Source organism: Fukomys damarensis, unplaced genomic scaffold, assembly GCF_012274545.1.
Source record: "Fukomys damarensis isolate Sample0158 unplaced genomic scaffold, DMR_v1.0_HiC HiC_scaffold_34, whole genome shotgun sequence".
NCBI lineage: Eukaryota > Metazoa > Chordata > Mammalia > Rodentia > Bathyergidae > Fukomys > Fukomys damarensis.
Genome location: NW_022900946.1, coordinates 15,747,890 through 15,762,859, shown reverse-complemented (window position 1 = coordinate 15,762,859; position 14,970 = coordinate 15,747,890).

The following is a 14,970-nucleotide window of genomic DNA, read 5'->3' as shown; positions in this document are numbered from 1 at the left end:
AAAAAAAAAGAGGCAGCATTCAAAGATGGAAACAATTCTGGTCTCCAGCTCTGCTTTTCTGTAAGCAATCCCTGATTCCACAGCTTCCTAGTTGTGGTCAATTTACTATCCTTCCTGAGCTTCAGCTTCCTCATCTCTAAAATGGGCATGAAATGAATGGTTTGTTGCAGAGATTAAGTGACAACATTCCAAGGACACATTTAGAAGAGTGTTTGACACACAGCAAATGGTTAGGAAATATTAGTTTGGAAAAAAAATACCTTTAAGCTCTTTGGTCCTATCTCTTGAAAGAAAGGTGTCTTGGTACCCTTGTAACAGACAAACAGGATAACTGGCTTTTTTCTGACCAGCACTTATCACATCTTAGACGCTGTCACCATAGGAAGAAAATTGAGAAAGATAAACCAAGTCCTCCAAGTACAAGTGCATGGAAATACGACAGTGAGTCGCAGGCTTGAAAGCCGACCATAAGAGGTTTCCAGAGCTCAGCTCAGAGGAGGTCATGCTGAGTTTCATTCTCGAGACTGTGTTTGACTTGAGGAGGTAATGTTGTGCCAGCCACAGCCAGGAAATAATGAAAGCATTGGTGAATCAAGACAAAAGCAGGTAATGTGACTTACAGAGGGACTGTGAGTTGCAGAGATGACCAGAACCTCCACTTCAGAGGGATGCAGAAAAACACAGTTCAGGGCAAGCTGAGAAGATGCTGGGCTTTATAATGAGACCTCACAGCCCCACTGAGCACCCCGAAGTCAGCTGGCCTAGATAGTTAAGAGATGTAGAATCCTACTGCTGAGGCTGAGAAGTTTTAAGAGAACCAATCAAGGAGCCCAGGAAGACCGTGGAGGGAAAGACAGAAGACTCAAGGTGCAATTAATGTCCCCAGTAGAGTTTTCCATTGCCAGGAATAAACTAAGCTGCTTACTGGAGTTTGCTAACATGCCAATTGGGGTAAACCTGAGAGTCATGAAGTTCTGTCTTCACTGCCATGTTGGTGATAACTCAGGGCTGTTGGGGGTAAATGAATTAGGTTTCCTTCTCTGAAAACTTGTGAAGTTACATCAATTACTTCAGTTGCATTGGTCTCTGACATTTGCGATGGCCATGTTATTTCCCAGAATGTAGAGGCAACCATAGCTTCTGACTTAGGGTATTCTCTGGCCAATGGCTGCAACCTCTGTCTCTATCATGATACTCCAGCCTCCTGGTATTCCAGGTTCCTTAACTCCCACACTCAATGGCCTTCTCCCCACAAGGCTAACAATAATGCTAATAGTGACATTATGCATCATTAATATATTTGACCACATACTATGCATAAGTTATGTTATACTCTTTTTTAACTTCCAATTCTCAACAACCTTATAAGAAAGGCATTATTATTATCTCTAATGTGTAGATGAGAATGCTAAGATTTCAAGAGGGTCCTAGTAACTGTTAATACGTTACCAAAAAAAAACTCTAAAACTTAAGACATGTAACAACCATTTTTTTTAATACTTATAGGTTCCTTGGGTCAAGATGATTTGTCTTTGCTCAAGCCCACTAGTTAGGAAGACATGATTGGCTAGGTGGACTCAAATGGCTCATGGGTAGAAATAAGCAGAGGTATCTTTACTCACATCTGACACTTGAATGGGCAATAACGTGCAGCCTCTGGCTGTGTGGTCAGAGCTTCCTCACACATGACAACCTCCAGGAAGGCCAGCATCCTATGATGACCCAAATTGTAAATCATACAATGTCATCTCTGCTGTGCCTTACTATTTTAAGCCTACCAAGATTTAAGGAAAGGGAATATGGAACCTCAATCTCAGTGGAAATAGCATCAAAGAATTTGAAGTCTTTATTTTAACCCTCCACGGATGGGTTAAGTTCTTCTCTAGACACCGAAACAGTGTCAGAGCTGAGATTTCATTGCAGGAGTTCATCCTCTTAATTATTCCTGTACCTGCCTACAGGTAGGTTATGTGGCCATTTGCTCATGGCTAGAGAACTGGTGACCTCAGTTCCTTAAAAGAAGAATAGTTTCTTCTGGACATAATAAGGACCTCAGTGTTGTTGGCACCGGTCAGTGGAAGAGAAAGAAATACAAACTCTAAGAACTGAGTTCCAACCATACTTTCTCCCGTACAACCTTGAGCACAGCCCTTCCACCAACCTCAGAATATCATCACATACGTGAAATAAGACAATTCATATAAAACGCTTTTATCAATTATGTCTATATTTTAACTTACATGTGAAAATGACAAAGAACACTGCATTATTTTGTCTTATATTAATTCTTTTTATATATGGTGCCCCAATATTACCACCGAGATACTTCGTCTTCAAACATACCCTGAAAGCAAGGAACTGAACAACCGACAACCCACTTGAGAGAACCAGATGAACACAACAGATTCTGAGTCTAAGGAGCTAACACAAAGCAAGTGTTTTTCCTGGCACGCTCCAACAGATGAGGAATTTGGCTAAAGGAGGCTACCATGACTAGGTCAAGGTCACCAAGCATGTATCTAGATGTGGAAAACGTGGGGTTTCTGCTTTCAAAGCTATCCTCTCACTTTGGGTATCGATTTGCTATTGAGGAGTTTCCTTAAGAATCTTAGTAATGTCTTCTCTCTGCTTCTATACATTTGTGGGTATGAGTCTGTGTGTGTATGTGTGTGTGTGTGTGTGTGTGTGTGTGAGTGTGTGTGTTTCCATTCTGGTTGAACAACCATGTGACAAATTGTATGTCTAATTAGGGCCAGTGAGATGAAGAGGTACATGGTGATCTTTACAGGCAGCATTGGAGGTAAGGCCTGGAGATGTGATGAAACACCATCACTAATCAAGTTGACGAGGTCAGTAGCGCTCCTTCTCCTCATTCTTTCGAATCTTATTAGGGTAATTTTACACTTCCTGTGCTTGGCAATTGAACAATGATTACTTTGCTAAATACTACATGAGTTTTGACAAAACAAACCCCCGAGGAATCAAAATAAGTAATTTCTATTCAGCAGAAATCATTCTCAGATTAGTCTGTGTGCAATATTATACAACCTAATTATCTCAATATGCAGACGTGTGTAATAAATAAAGAGCACACACCATCTCGCATGAACTGGAGTTGGGTGGAAGGTGGGGGTAGCAGTGTCTCTAACAGGAAGTTATGCTAATGCATAAAAGAGGTGGAAGGGAGACTCATACCTCCATCCTGGAGATGGTGGAGTGCTTTGGGAAGTGGATTTCCAGCTCCATGAGAGGAATGGAGATGTGTTCACTCCATTTATTTAAATGGTTAATGTGAGCAATATTTGCTGTGTGCAGCATGGCTCTAGGGATGGGAGATGAGGACACCACAAGCCCTGCCTTGTGGGATTGTGTTGAAAGATAAAAATGTCAGCCTAGGTAGAGTGTATTGCACCAAGTTTTGTACCAAATATAGGTAGATGGCCTAATAAGCGCTCTCCTTGCTATGCACATTCTGACTGAAACCATCCGCTTACTATCTTCACTCATTTACTCAAGTTCACTGTTTATTGAGCTCTTCTCTGGACCCATCCCAGAGAAAAACACTGGGGATGTAACAGTGACAGGATCTCACTATGATGGGATGCAGTGGCCACAGGAAGTGAACCCAGTACCTGTCTCCTTGGAGTTAACATCAGGTGAGAGATTCAAACATCGGTCATACAAGCAGATATAGAACTGCAGCTATGACAAAGTGAGGAAAGGATGCAGGAGATGGTGAGGACCGAAAATCTTAGGCAAGCCTTCCCACAAAGAGACATCTCGTAAACCTAGACTTAAAGAGAAAGCAGAGAAAGGTTCAGAGGTTGGGGAGGGGCTGGAGAGGGACAGAGGTATGGCTCAGTCTGTTTGGGCTGTCATAACAAAATATCATACACTAAGTGGCTTGTAAACAATAAGAATTTACTCTTCACAGCTCAGGAGACTGGAAATCCAAGATCAAGGCCCTGGCAGATTCAGAGTCAGGTGGAGGCCCTCATTCTGCTTCATAGACGACCGACTTTTCACTGTGTCTTCACACTATGAAAAGGGTAAAGGAGTTCTCCAGGGTCCCTTACACAAGGCCATTAATTCTATTGCACCCTCATGACCTCCTGAAATTTCTACCTCCAAATGCCATCACAGTAGGAATTGGGTTCCAACAGATGACTTGAGGAGCATCTAAATATTCAGACTATAGCAAGATGTGATCTTAGTTCAATTTACAGTAATAATAAGGGGAGTGTTGGGAGGATTCTTCATTAGTTGGTGATACATAATGAACATGTCATTGTGGGGTATTGGTACATATACATATGCCATCTTGATCATCTGACTTCCCTTTTCCCTTGTCTCCCTCCCTCCCACCTCCCTCAATCCCCAGATCTCCTTTCTATCACCACCAAGTCTAAGAATGCCCCTCCCTTTAGAGTTGGAAAAATTGGAACTTGGAGATGAAATGTAACTCATCCCAAGTCACACAGCTCCTAATGATGGAGCTAGGGCTGTAGCAGTTGGTTGCAGATTCCAGCCTTTCTCTGACCGATGTGGCTCACTCCTCTCCCTTTGAAAGCTGCCATCTGCTGTTGAAAGGAGAAAATATGAGGGGCTGTAAAGAAACCAGGCTTCGCAGGTTGGTTAGACTGAACCCAGGCCTGCACACTGCTGGCACAGACTTTTTAGTCTCTACAGAGGAATAATAAGTCACCTGGTTTTCCCTACATCAGTCACTTTACTCACTGATCGCCATGCCAACACAGGAGCAAGCACAGAGGATTTTATGAGAAAATGCCCAATAAACAGGGAAGGGAATGGAGCAGTATACAGCCTTCCTGCACTGCCTGAGAGACAATAGACCTTCCAACGGCCTTGGCTCTGAGTAGCTACAGAGCTTCTCCAGTGCCATTTTCTAAGTAAAGGCGAAGGCCAACTTGAGCCCCTGGGTTATTTATTAGGCAAAGCAAGGCATTCAAGGTTCCAGTCAGTGAACAAAGAGACTGCAGTGAAGAGAAGGCTCCTGATTAGATGTGCTCAAAGAAAGCCTTGTAAAACAGGAGCTTGGCACTGTAATTGAACAAGTGGTTCCAAGCAGAGCCAAGACATTAGCAATGAAGGGGAAAGGGCATTAGCACAGCCAACATTATCTTTACAGAAAGAGGCCCCTGAGATCCCACCTGCAATTTTTATTCTATTTTTCTTACTTTAGAAGCCCCATCCAACTCCCATAAAGATCTGAGTCACCTACAAAAATAAACAAGATTAATATACATAACTTTAAACAACAGAGTAAAGGTAAAATAAGAAGTAGAAAACAAGGATACACTCACAGATAATGCCATACACACATACGCATACAAACTGCAAAACAAAGTTCTGTGCAAGTGCTAGAAGATTAGCGTTTCACTTTGAATTTCCTGGTAGCCAAGGCAAAGAGAGATAGGTTTTCCAAAAAATTAAAAATTAAAAAGTTATCCAGCTACTTGGTGTTTTTTGGGGTTTGTTTTTTTGTTTTGTTTTTTGTACCAGGGATCGAACTCAAGCCCTTGCACCTTGCTAGGCAGGCAGCAGAACCACTGAGCCAAATCCTCGGCCGTCATCCAGCTACTTTGATAAAGTCTACATCCTCCTAGTACTAAAGTTTGAGAACAGTTTGTTCTGATGAGAATACTGTTTTATAACCTCCACATTACCCCATAATAAATATGCTACCTGGCTTTAATTCTAAAATTAACTAACTTAATACTATCATCTCACAATGACACTTATGAAAGAGAAAGTTAGTATAAAGAAGGAGCCCAAACAAGGCAAACCAGGTACAAAGATTCCTGGTGCACCCTGCTTCTTTTGCTCATATATGAGATCACCTGACTTTTGCTTACATTCCATGGCACGTATTATGGGGATGGTTGGTGTAATGAAATGCCCCTTAAAGGTCTAGTTTTTATCACAAATAGCTAGCTCTCCATAAGTGGTTATTGCATATATCATTATTTCATGTAATCTTTAATTGTCCCTTGAGATGCCCCCTCTCCACAGATGAAGAAACTGAAAACCCCAGAGGTAACCAGAGTCCTGGTTCTCCAGTTCCTGTGGGTTGACAGCCTACCAGTCACCTTCCTAATCTCTAGTCCCTCCCACAGCTGTTGTAACTGGCTCAAGACTGGACACATGATCTCAAGCAAGACCAATCATTCCCCCTGAGATTAATGTTTAGCAAAATACAATAACTACTCCATAGGTACTAGTTGCGATCTTTCCTAACAGGGAGTGATTTGCTCCATAAAGAAAAATGATGAGTTAAACAAGAATACGGGAGGGCTGGGAGCCAGAGAGACACATTGAAGTCCCAAGGTCAGTGTGAAACCATACACACCCTTAGATTTCTCACTAGTACAAATTTCTGAATTTCCTTCTGATCGATTGATTTCATTTTCTGTTGCTTACAACTGAAACCGTCTGATGTGACTGGGCATGTTCTGGGTGGTGTGGCCGTAGATGGCAACTGAAACCATCTGGATCAAATAAAGCATCCGTGTGTTTGGTTTTTTCGAGTGTGTGTGGGTGCGCACGCGCACACAATCACGTGTTTCTATGTAACAGACAAATGTGCACCTAAGCAGCACACAATTAGAGTGGCCATAGAATCCATTTGTCCAAATATTAGAACCTATAAAGGAATTAGATTCAAAACTAGAGAGAATAATAATAAGGGTGGAAAAAGACATTTAAAGCAGATTTTGAAATCTCCAAAGAGTTCAGTGTAGTCAGGAAATGCTGACATAAGCCAAACCACAAAAGCACAAATGGCCCCACTATAATTAGTTTACCTTTCAATTTTATCTGAATTCAACTCCTGAGGACCTTGGCTGAGCATTCCGAGAGGAACGAAGCCTTAGCCACGGGTATCACCATGAGAGTCCCAGAAGAGGTCCTATTGACTTTGCTAAGTTCATTCTGCATAACCTCAAAGCAGCCTAGAAGATTGCTAACAGCTGTATGGAATTCCCTCGTGGACTCCAAGCTCTGGATCCCATTCTTGGAGAGACCACATCAGCAGGCTTTCAAGCGCTCCGGGGGCAAGGAAGTTTAATGAATGCAGAGCACAGAGCTAGTAGGGCAATTGTTAATGGAATGAGAGAGAAGATCCATGTACAGAGCAAGCCTCAATCCAGTATATTGCTGCTAGTTAATTACATCGCACTCCTGAGACCTTTGCTGGTGCAAAAGCACTAACGTGGCCTGTGCATACACACACACATGCACACACATAACTCACACAGAGAATGAAAATAAAGAAAAGAAAATCCATGCCAAGCATTTCGAATGCAGCTTCTGAATGATTTGCTGGCATCCTCCAAAGTCATGGATGCCAGCAACCCAGTCTCTGCAAGCTCTCAGCTTCTCTTTTAGGAAAAAGAAAATAAGGAAAAGGAATACTAGCTCCTCTCTGTATTTGAAGTGGCTACAAAATAAAACTGTACAAAGAGAGGGGAATGCACTGGCCTTAAATGACAGGGTAGAGGACAGTTTAACACCACAGGATCAACACAATGGCACCTCTGAAAGTTGTGCAGTTCCCAATATTCCTAAGTATATGTGAAGCTCTGCATAGCAGAGGAAGAGTCAGTATTTCCTTTCTGGCTGTTCTTCAATTGCTTCCACTCTTATTAACAATATCCACATCTGTGTGTGTAAAAATCCATTTCATTATCTACTTTCTTTATCTGAAATGTGGGATATTGAGCCAGGTGCTCCCTAAGGAACTGCCCCAATCTAGGAGCTTACTAATTATATCTTTGAGATGGAAAATATCTGGGAAGGTTAACTGGTCCAGTCTTATCTATTTCAACCCCATAAGATTAGTTCTGTTTACTGGTTCCAAATGCAGATTTCAGTGTTAGAACAGATAGAGACTCATCTCTCTCGGTTTATATGTGGAATTGGGCAAGTCATTGTCCCATCCAAATATTCATTAATTTTTCTGTAAAATTGGGGGATCATAAGCTACCACATCTCTTCACTGTTGTGAGCATTCGATACAATAAAGCACGGAAGGCTCTGACTTCATTCCTGACCCATGGTAGCCATCTAAAAAATGTGGCTCTTCTTACTATGCTTATCATGACTTGCCCGCCTTTCACACGAGGTGATCCAGATCCCCCAGCTGGAAGGGAAGTGAAAAGCAAAGAAGATCCCCCAATTTGACACCATGCAATAACAAAGACGTTAGAGAAAACTTTATTATCTTTTCCAAAGGTGCAATGGCTTTGACTCCATCTCCACTCCTACCCCTGAAATTCCACAGTGCTGGCCATAAAATGTGAAATAAAAAACAACTGCATGTGTAGCTGATTTTTCAGGGATCTGCGAATGCCCCAAATCATCAAAAACCTTTCTCATTTAATGGAAAGATCTAAAGTTGTGGAAGGACCCCTATCGACTTGTACAGCCTGTGTGGAGGAGTGTGCAGTTCTGAGAGAACTCTGAAGCACAGGCCGTAGGGTGTTAACACATACTCAATGAGATTGTAAAATGTTAGTGTGAGCCCGCTGAAGGGAGACAAAGACACAAAAATTGTGTAACACGGTGCTGATGCATCATGTTCAGCACTCAGCCTTTGGATCTGAGTCCGCTGAGCCAGTGCCACTGAAAATAAAGCTGCTTCCTAGGAAAAAGGCCTTGGTGTCCCATCTCTCTCTCTACATGAAAATACCGCAGCAGAGTGTCACCCTTCATTGTGTTGAGATTCAATGGTGAGCATGCCCTATTAAAATCTATCAAAATCCAAAAGCCCATGGAACAAAAGTTGAGTTACTAGAAATTGAAAACAACCTGAGAATAAAATTTTCATTGCAGGAAGTCGTGGGATGCTAGATAGGGTAAATAACGGTAGCACCAAGAGGGGAGCAAAAAGGGAGATCCCCAAGTCTGCCTACTTTTCCCTTGCTGGTGTTAGTACTTGTCTGTGGTGGACACATCCTTCAATTCTGGGTTTAAAACTCCATAAACTTGAAAAGAGCTTGAGGAAACCTAGTCCCCACTTTTCACTAAACCATATCCCAGAAAAAGCTCTCTGAGGCCACTTAGCAAGTTAGAAGAGCGCACCCTTCCAGGTACCCAATCAGGGGTTCTTGGTATTAAACCATGCTCCTTCCTCAGCTAAGAAGTCAAGCAAAAGGCAAAGTTATTTCAAATCTTGTGCTTCTAGATTGAGGCCATACTCTTAAATGAAATAAATAGACACACATGTGTAAATACGGAATAGTTTCTCTGGTGTGAAAAACTGAAAGAGTAAATAAGGTTCAAATGGCAAAATTGACAGCGTGAACTAGGAAGACAATGGATAAAGGGGAAGTGGGATGGGAGGGGAAAGGAAGGGAAAGAAGCAATATGAGAAAATGAAAAAATAGAAACAAAGTCTTTGTAAATAGGGAAGGGTGAAGCGGGTGGAGGACAGGGGTATGAGGAAAAAACAACAACCAAGATATACCATGTAAAGGTACCAAGATCCCAATGATAAATGTAACTGTATTGTTTGTCTTAAATGCACCAATAAACTTAATGGGGAAAAAATCTCGTGCTTCTAGCAGAAAGTTGGGACTTCAGACCTGTTCCCAAGAGCCCACATCCCCAGAAGAACAGGTCCAAGGATACAGCCAAGATGGTCATTGTGAGAGCCTCAGACATGGAGGTAGATGTTTCAGATCCAAGTACTGATGTTAGCATGATTTTAGCCACATTATGAAGCCTCGGTTCTCTCAACTGAGAGACAGAAACAGTGGACCTCCTTGTTTCCAAATGTGGCTGAAAGATTAGTGAAAGATGACACCTTTAACCCTCTGACATGTTGAGTCAATGATTCTTGTTCCTTTTCCAAAATCCCTTTGTATGTCTGATTCCTGGCCTTATGCTTACTGGAAAGCTACTTCCAACCCCCTTCCTCATCTTCTTCAATTTCCCCAGATAGCCTGTGCTCCAAAGTTCTGATTGAATGAGAAGATCCACACCTAAGTGTGTTTGACAAATGAATCTATTTATTTTCATTTCTATTCTACACAACATAGAGTGTTCTGCAGCTACCTTCACTATCATATCTTGTGAAGATTACCTGAAGGTAGTTTGCTGATTGACTTCCTCGATCTATATGCAGATTTGTGCTAAGCCAGTAAATAATTTGTAACAATTTGCATTGAGTTTATGGTTTCTCTAATCCAACCCTGATCATTTGTAAATTATTTCTATTCATATGCAGATCAGCTGTAATAAGATCTCTAGTAAAAGAGTGGTTCATAAAATTTATAATGAGAGGGCAAAGCATGATTTAGAGGTGGAGATTTGTGACATAAAGGCTTTTCCAGGCTGTAGGCAAAAATAATTAATAAAATTCTGTTTGTTTTTATTTTACATTCTAAGGAATAACCTCATGGTGAAAAGTAGTCTGGAATCCTATTCCTTCCTCCTGGCTTGGACGGCTGGTCTTGAGTGATAACATTTTCTCATGTCTTGAAAAACTTTTCCAGTGTTAGTGATTAGAGAAAGTATGAGTTGTTTATACACATTTATTCAAGAACCATAATTGAAGCACGCCATGTGTTCCAGATAGCATGATAGGTCGATAAAACATCTACATGAATTAAGCAGAGCCAATGCCATCGATGAAAACACAAATTTGTAACAGTCGAGTCTTTCTATACATTGTTATCCACTAAATTCTCCAGGATCTAAAACATAGTACGTGATTTATAACTCTGCAAAATAAATATATGGCAAGAGTTAGGCAAGTAACCATGCTAAAGATATCAAATCCCATTCCACCCACTCACAACTCTGGCCCTTTTAGGACTGCATGTGAAGGCAAAGTCCATTTGGCTAACAGGACGAGGAAGGGTTTTATCAGTCATATGACACAGGTTATGGTAATCACATAAAGCCCTAGACTACATTTTACTCCACAATGGAGTTTTCATAAATTTGTTCGAATTCCTCTCATTAATAAGTACTTAATAACGTGAAAAACTCTGGACATTTCAAGAGTTAGAGCATTTCCACAGGATTAGCGCTATTGTTTTTATTTGGCCAGTGATAAAACTATGATTCACAGAAGTAAAACAATGATCTAAGGTCACAAGTAGAAAGTGGCATATCTAGCTCCATTCATAGTCAATGTCCACAAATAGCTATTTTTCTTTATGCCCGTTAAGAGCACTTACTGTGTATCGAGAACACGGAGAGAGCCTGAGGGTGTTACAGTAACAGAGAGTCTCATAGAAAGGAAATATTACGACAAAGGAAGATGTGCTCCCCTCCCCCAAAAAGTCTCTTCTGTTGTTTTTAATATATTTTCTCTTTTTTAACCTCTTGTTTCTTGGCCCCAAAATTTAGTACTCCCCCCTCCAGGAGATCTAGCCCTCTCAGTCTGGACTCCTAGTCTTCTGCTCCTTTTACAAAACAAGCTCAGTTCTTTCTTTTAAATTGTCTTCCATCAACTCCCCCAAAGGGAAGGGCAGTTTCCCCATGGAGGAGAAGTCAAAGGGTATGTGCTTGGAATAGAAAGCTCATCGCCAGCATGGGTATAACATGTCAAATATTTCATGGGACTGCAGCAATGTGGTCCCAAGTGGCAGCTGCCAAAGGCCTGTTGTAGGAAGATGACCTCAATTTCCCCTTCTGTCAGTCAGACCATCTTCCCAGGCCCCACATCTAATTCAGAAAGCTCCTGTACACTTCAAATTCACCCCGCTTTACTCCTGGGGCTCAGAGATGGCAGCCAATGGCATGCAGGGCTGCCTTTCTCTTTCAATATTTTTTATAGAATAAGGAGTGATTGAGAGTGGGAATTGCAGATCAAAAGGAGACAGTGAAATGTCATCAGCATTACATAATTTGTACTATCACTTGTCAACATTGATCCCCTTAATACCATCCCTCTGACAGATGAGTGAGGCAGGATTGTAGACTACTAAGAAGTAAAAGAGAGGGATAAAAAGACAACCATGTTTGATTACCCTCTGCAGTCCAAAGGATTTGAAAGTCATGACACTGGTTATTACTACAGTCTTTGGAGAGATGAACAGAAACTTAATCTATCTAATAAAATTGCCTCGAGAGATAAACTTAATCTAAACTTTCTTTCAGCTATCTCTCAGTATAATCTAATGGATTTTTCTTGGTCTCCATTGCAGCACAAGACAGCTGGGTGGAAGATAGACCCACTACGTTAATTAATCCACTTCAGTCTTGTCAAAAGGATGTGGTATGTGGGACAGAAGTTGGTGCTTCTGAATGTATAGGGGCCCCTATTTAATAGGACTCATCTGATGGGGCAGGTCACAATTTTGTAGATGAAGAAGACTGTCAGAATGCCAGATGACACAGCTGGGAAAACTTTTGGAGGGTATGATGGGGAACAGGAAGTCAGGAGTAGCCAAATGCATTCTTTTAAGAATCTTGGAACTATCGCCCTAGAGATGCGCATGGTGTGGGGAGAACTGAATGGTCCCTATATTCCGAAACAGGTTCAGTTCCTGGGGAAACCATGGCTTATATGCCAACCCATCACAGAGCTTTCTCTAATTCAGATGGTTAATTAAAAAACAGTCTGCAGAAAATGGTATGTGCCGGTGGCCACCTCCCAGGAGAAAGAGCAGGTTGAGAAACAATGCTGTACCGGGTCAGGCGCCTGAGCTCTGCCCCAGGAGGAGAACGGACTCTTCTAGAACGAGGTTGGTCATCCTACGTTCTCCAACCTGTGTCAGATGCTGCTTTCCCTTTTGCAGATAATCAGGCCAGCAATAGAAAAACAACTAGCAGGCCACCGAGAGAATTAACCAGCCTCAGAATTTATGCAGCAGGGTCTCTGCCCTGGAGTCCGAGTGATTTCCTTTGGTCTCTCTTCCCCAAATCCAGTTCCTCTCCTGAAGGGCAAAGAAGGTACTTAAAGCAGAATCCAATCTTATTTTAAAGCCAGAAGCCCCAAGCATGGAAATCATATAGAGATGCATGACAACTGGTCATGAACAAAGAAAGCAATTTACTTCCCCTCTCCCCTGGGCAGGTGAGAGGGTCCTCCACTGTCTTCTGACCCTTTCTCTAACATCTGTGTCATTTTGTCTGGATTTTTAACTTTTTTATCTTTTCAGCCTATGTCTTCACTTATGGAACGAATGAATTCTTTTTAATGCATACATAACATGCTCCAGGCACCTTGCTAGGTGACTTCGGTAATTAAATGAAGTTTTTTAGTAGCAAGAATGATTCCTCATAGGGAAGAAGTGGCTTTCTTTAACAGTATCTGATAACTCTGTCACAGGTTAGAAGCAAGTGTCCCGGTATCAGGTCTAATAGGGAAGAGAGAAAATCCCAGGACTGAGTGTGGGAAAAGAAGCAGGAGAAGCAGAGTCCAGAGCTGATCACTCACAGGGAAGAGTAGGACTGAAGAGGATTCACCTCTGATGATCTCACTGGAGTGGAAATCGGGAGTGAAAAGAATAAATTGTGTGACACAAGGCCAACATTGCCACTCGCTCACACATAAAAGTATTCAGAGAAGGTAATGTTACTCTCCAAAGCACCATATAGTGGACTCAGTGGGGTAGAGAGAGAATGGGCAGAGTCCACCCAATTATAAAGAAGTAGAGGGAGGCAAGACAGTGTCTTCTGAGCTCTCTCCAAGGGTGGCCAACATTTATTTGTAGCCTCCTGATAATTCTGTAAGACATTTTACTTTCGTCATATAGCTAAGAGAACCCATTTATTTGTGTTTATTTATGCATTTATTTATTCAATCATTTGTGCAAAGACTATTTGGTGGCTGTTTGATACTAGAGAATGTGCTTAGTGTTGGCTACATCCATGAATAAGCCAAGTTTTTGGTTCTTGGCTGCTTGATTTGGGTTTTTCCAAGTCTTAATTCACAATCTAGCGAAAGAGATAATCTCCATGCAGGAGGAAGGGATTGTACACAGGTCCAACCCCCAGGAGCTGGAGATCCCTGAGTCCCCCTCTGGGAGCCACATCGTCTGGCTCATTCTTGGGGGAACACTTCCTGCTCACTCTGAATAGATGTCATGAACACTCCTGAATCTGGAATATCCCTCTCTGTAAACTAGGGATAAAATGGAGTCATATCCATCTATCACTGTGCCTCGCCAATAAGAAGAACTCAAGAAGCAGTGGCCATTGATGAGCGGAATGGACTAAGCTTTCATTTGTATGAACCTGTGACTTTCTTCTGGTCCTTTCTAACAGATGCTTATCCTCTGAGGTCCTGCTTAGACCATTGGCAAATGATGCCATGATCCTCTGGGCTGCGTTTCCTTGTTGCTTTTCCAAAAGTTATGCTTTTCCTAATAAGATAAACTCATAAGGTGACAAGAGACTGCTCATCTGTGAAAAAAAAAATCCCTATGCAGTTGAAGGCAAATCCATTAGATGATCCTGTTCTTGCTAATAGAGATCTAGCATCATGTCAGTGTCCTGAGTTGCAACAAAACACAACCACTTCTCCCTAATTTTGCAAAGGAAAGGACAAGTCAGTTTGTATATAACCCTCTCAAACTTTCCAATTTCATCTACCACCTGATCTGTTCACTCACTGCCTATCAAATGCCACTTCCTGATTTTTTTCCTACCCCAATATCCATTAGTGAACACACCCTGGGTCTTCCAAGGATGAAAAAAACTCATCAAAGACAAGTCTCAGTGCTCACTTTGTCCTTGGAAAGCAGATAGCTAAGTGGGCAGCTAAATTCATAGGGATCCAAAAATGTGGTTTCCTCAAAGGCTTGGCAGAGAAATCCGTGTAGTAACAAGGACAGAGCTGCTGCCAGGCTCAGAGGTAAATTGTAGCAAACATGCAAAGGACCACGGAGGAAAGAAAGGCGGATCACACCAAAAGAAAAGGAGGGTCACTCAGGACAGTGATTCTAGACAAACAGACCCAAGAGTGCAGCGCTGGCTTATTCATTTGTTTAT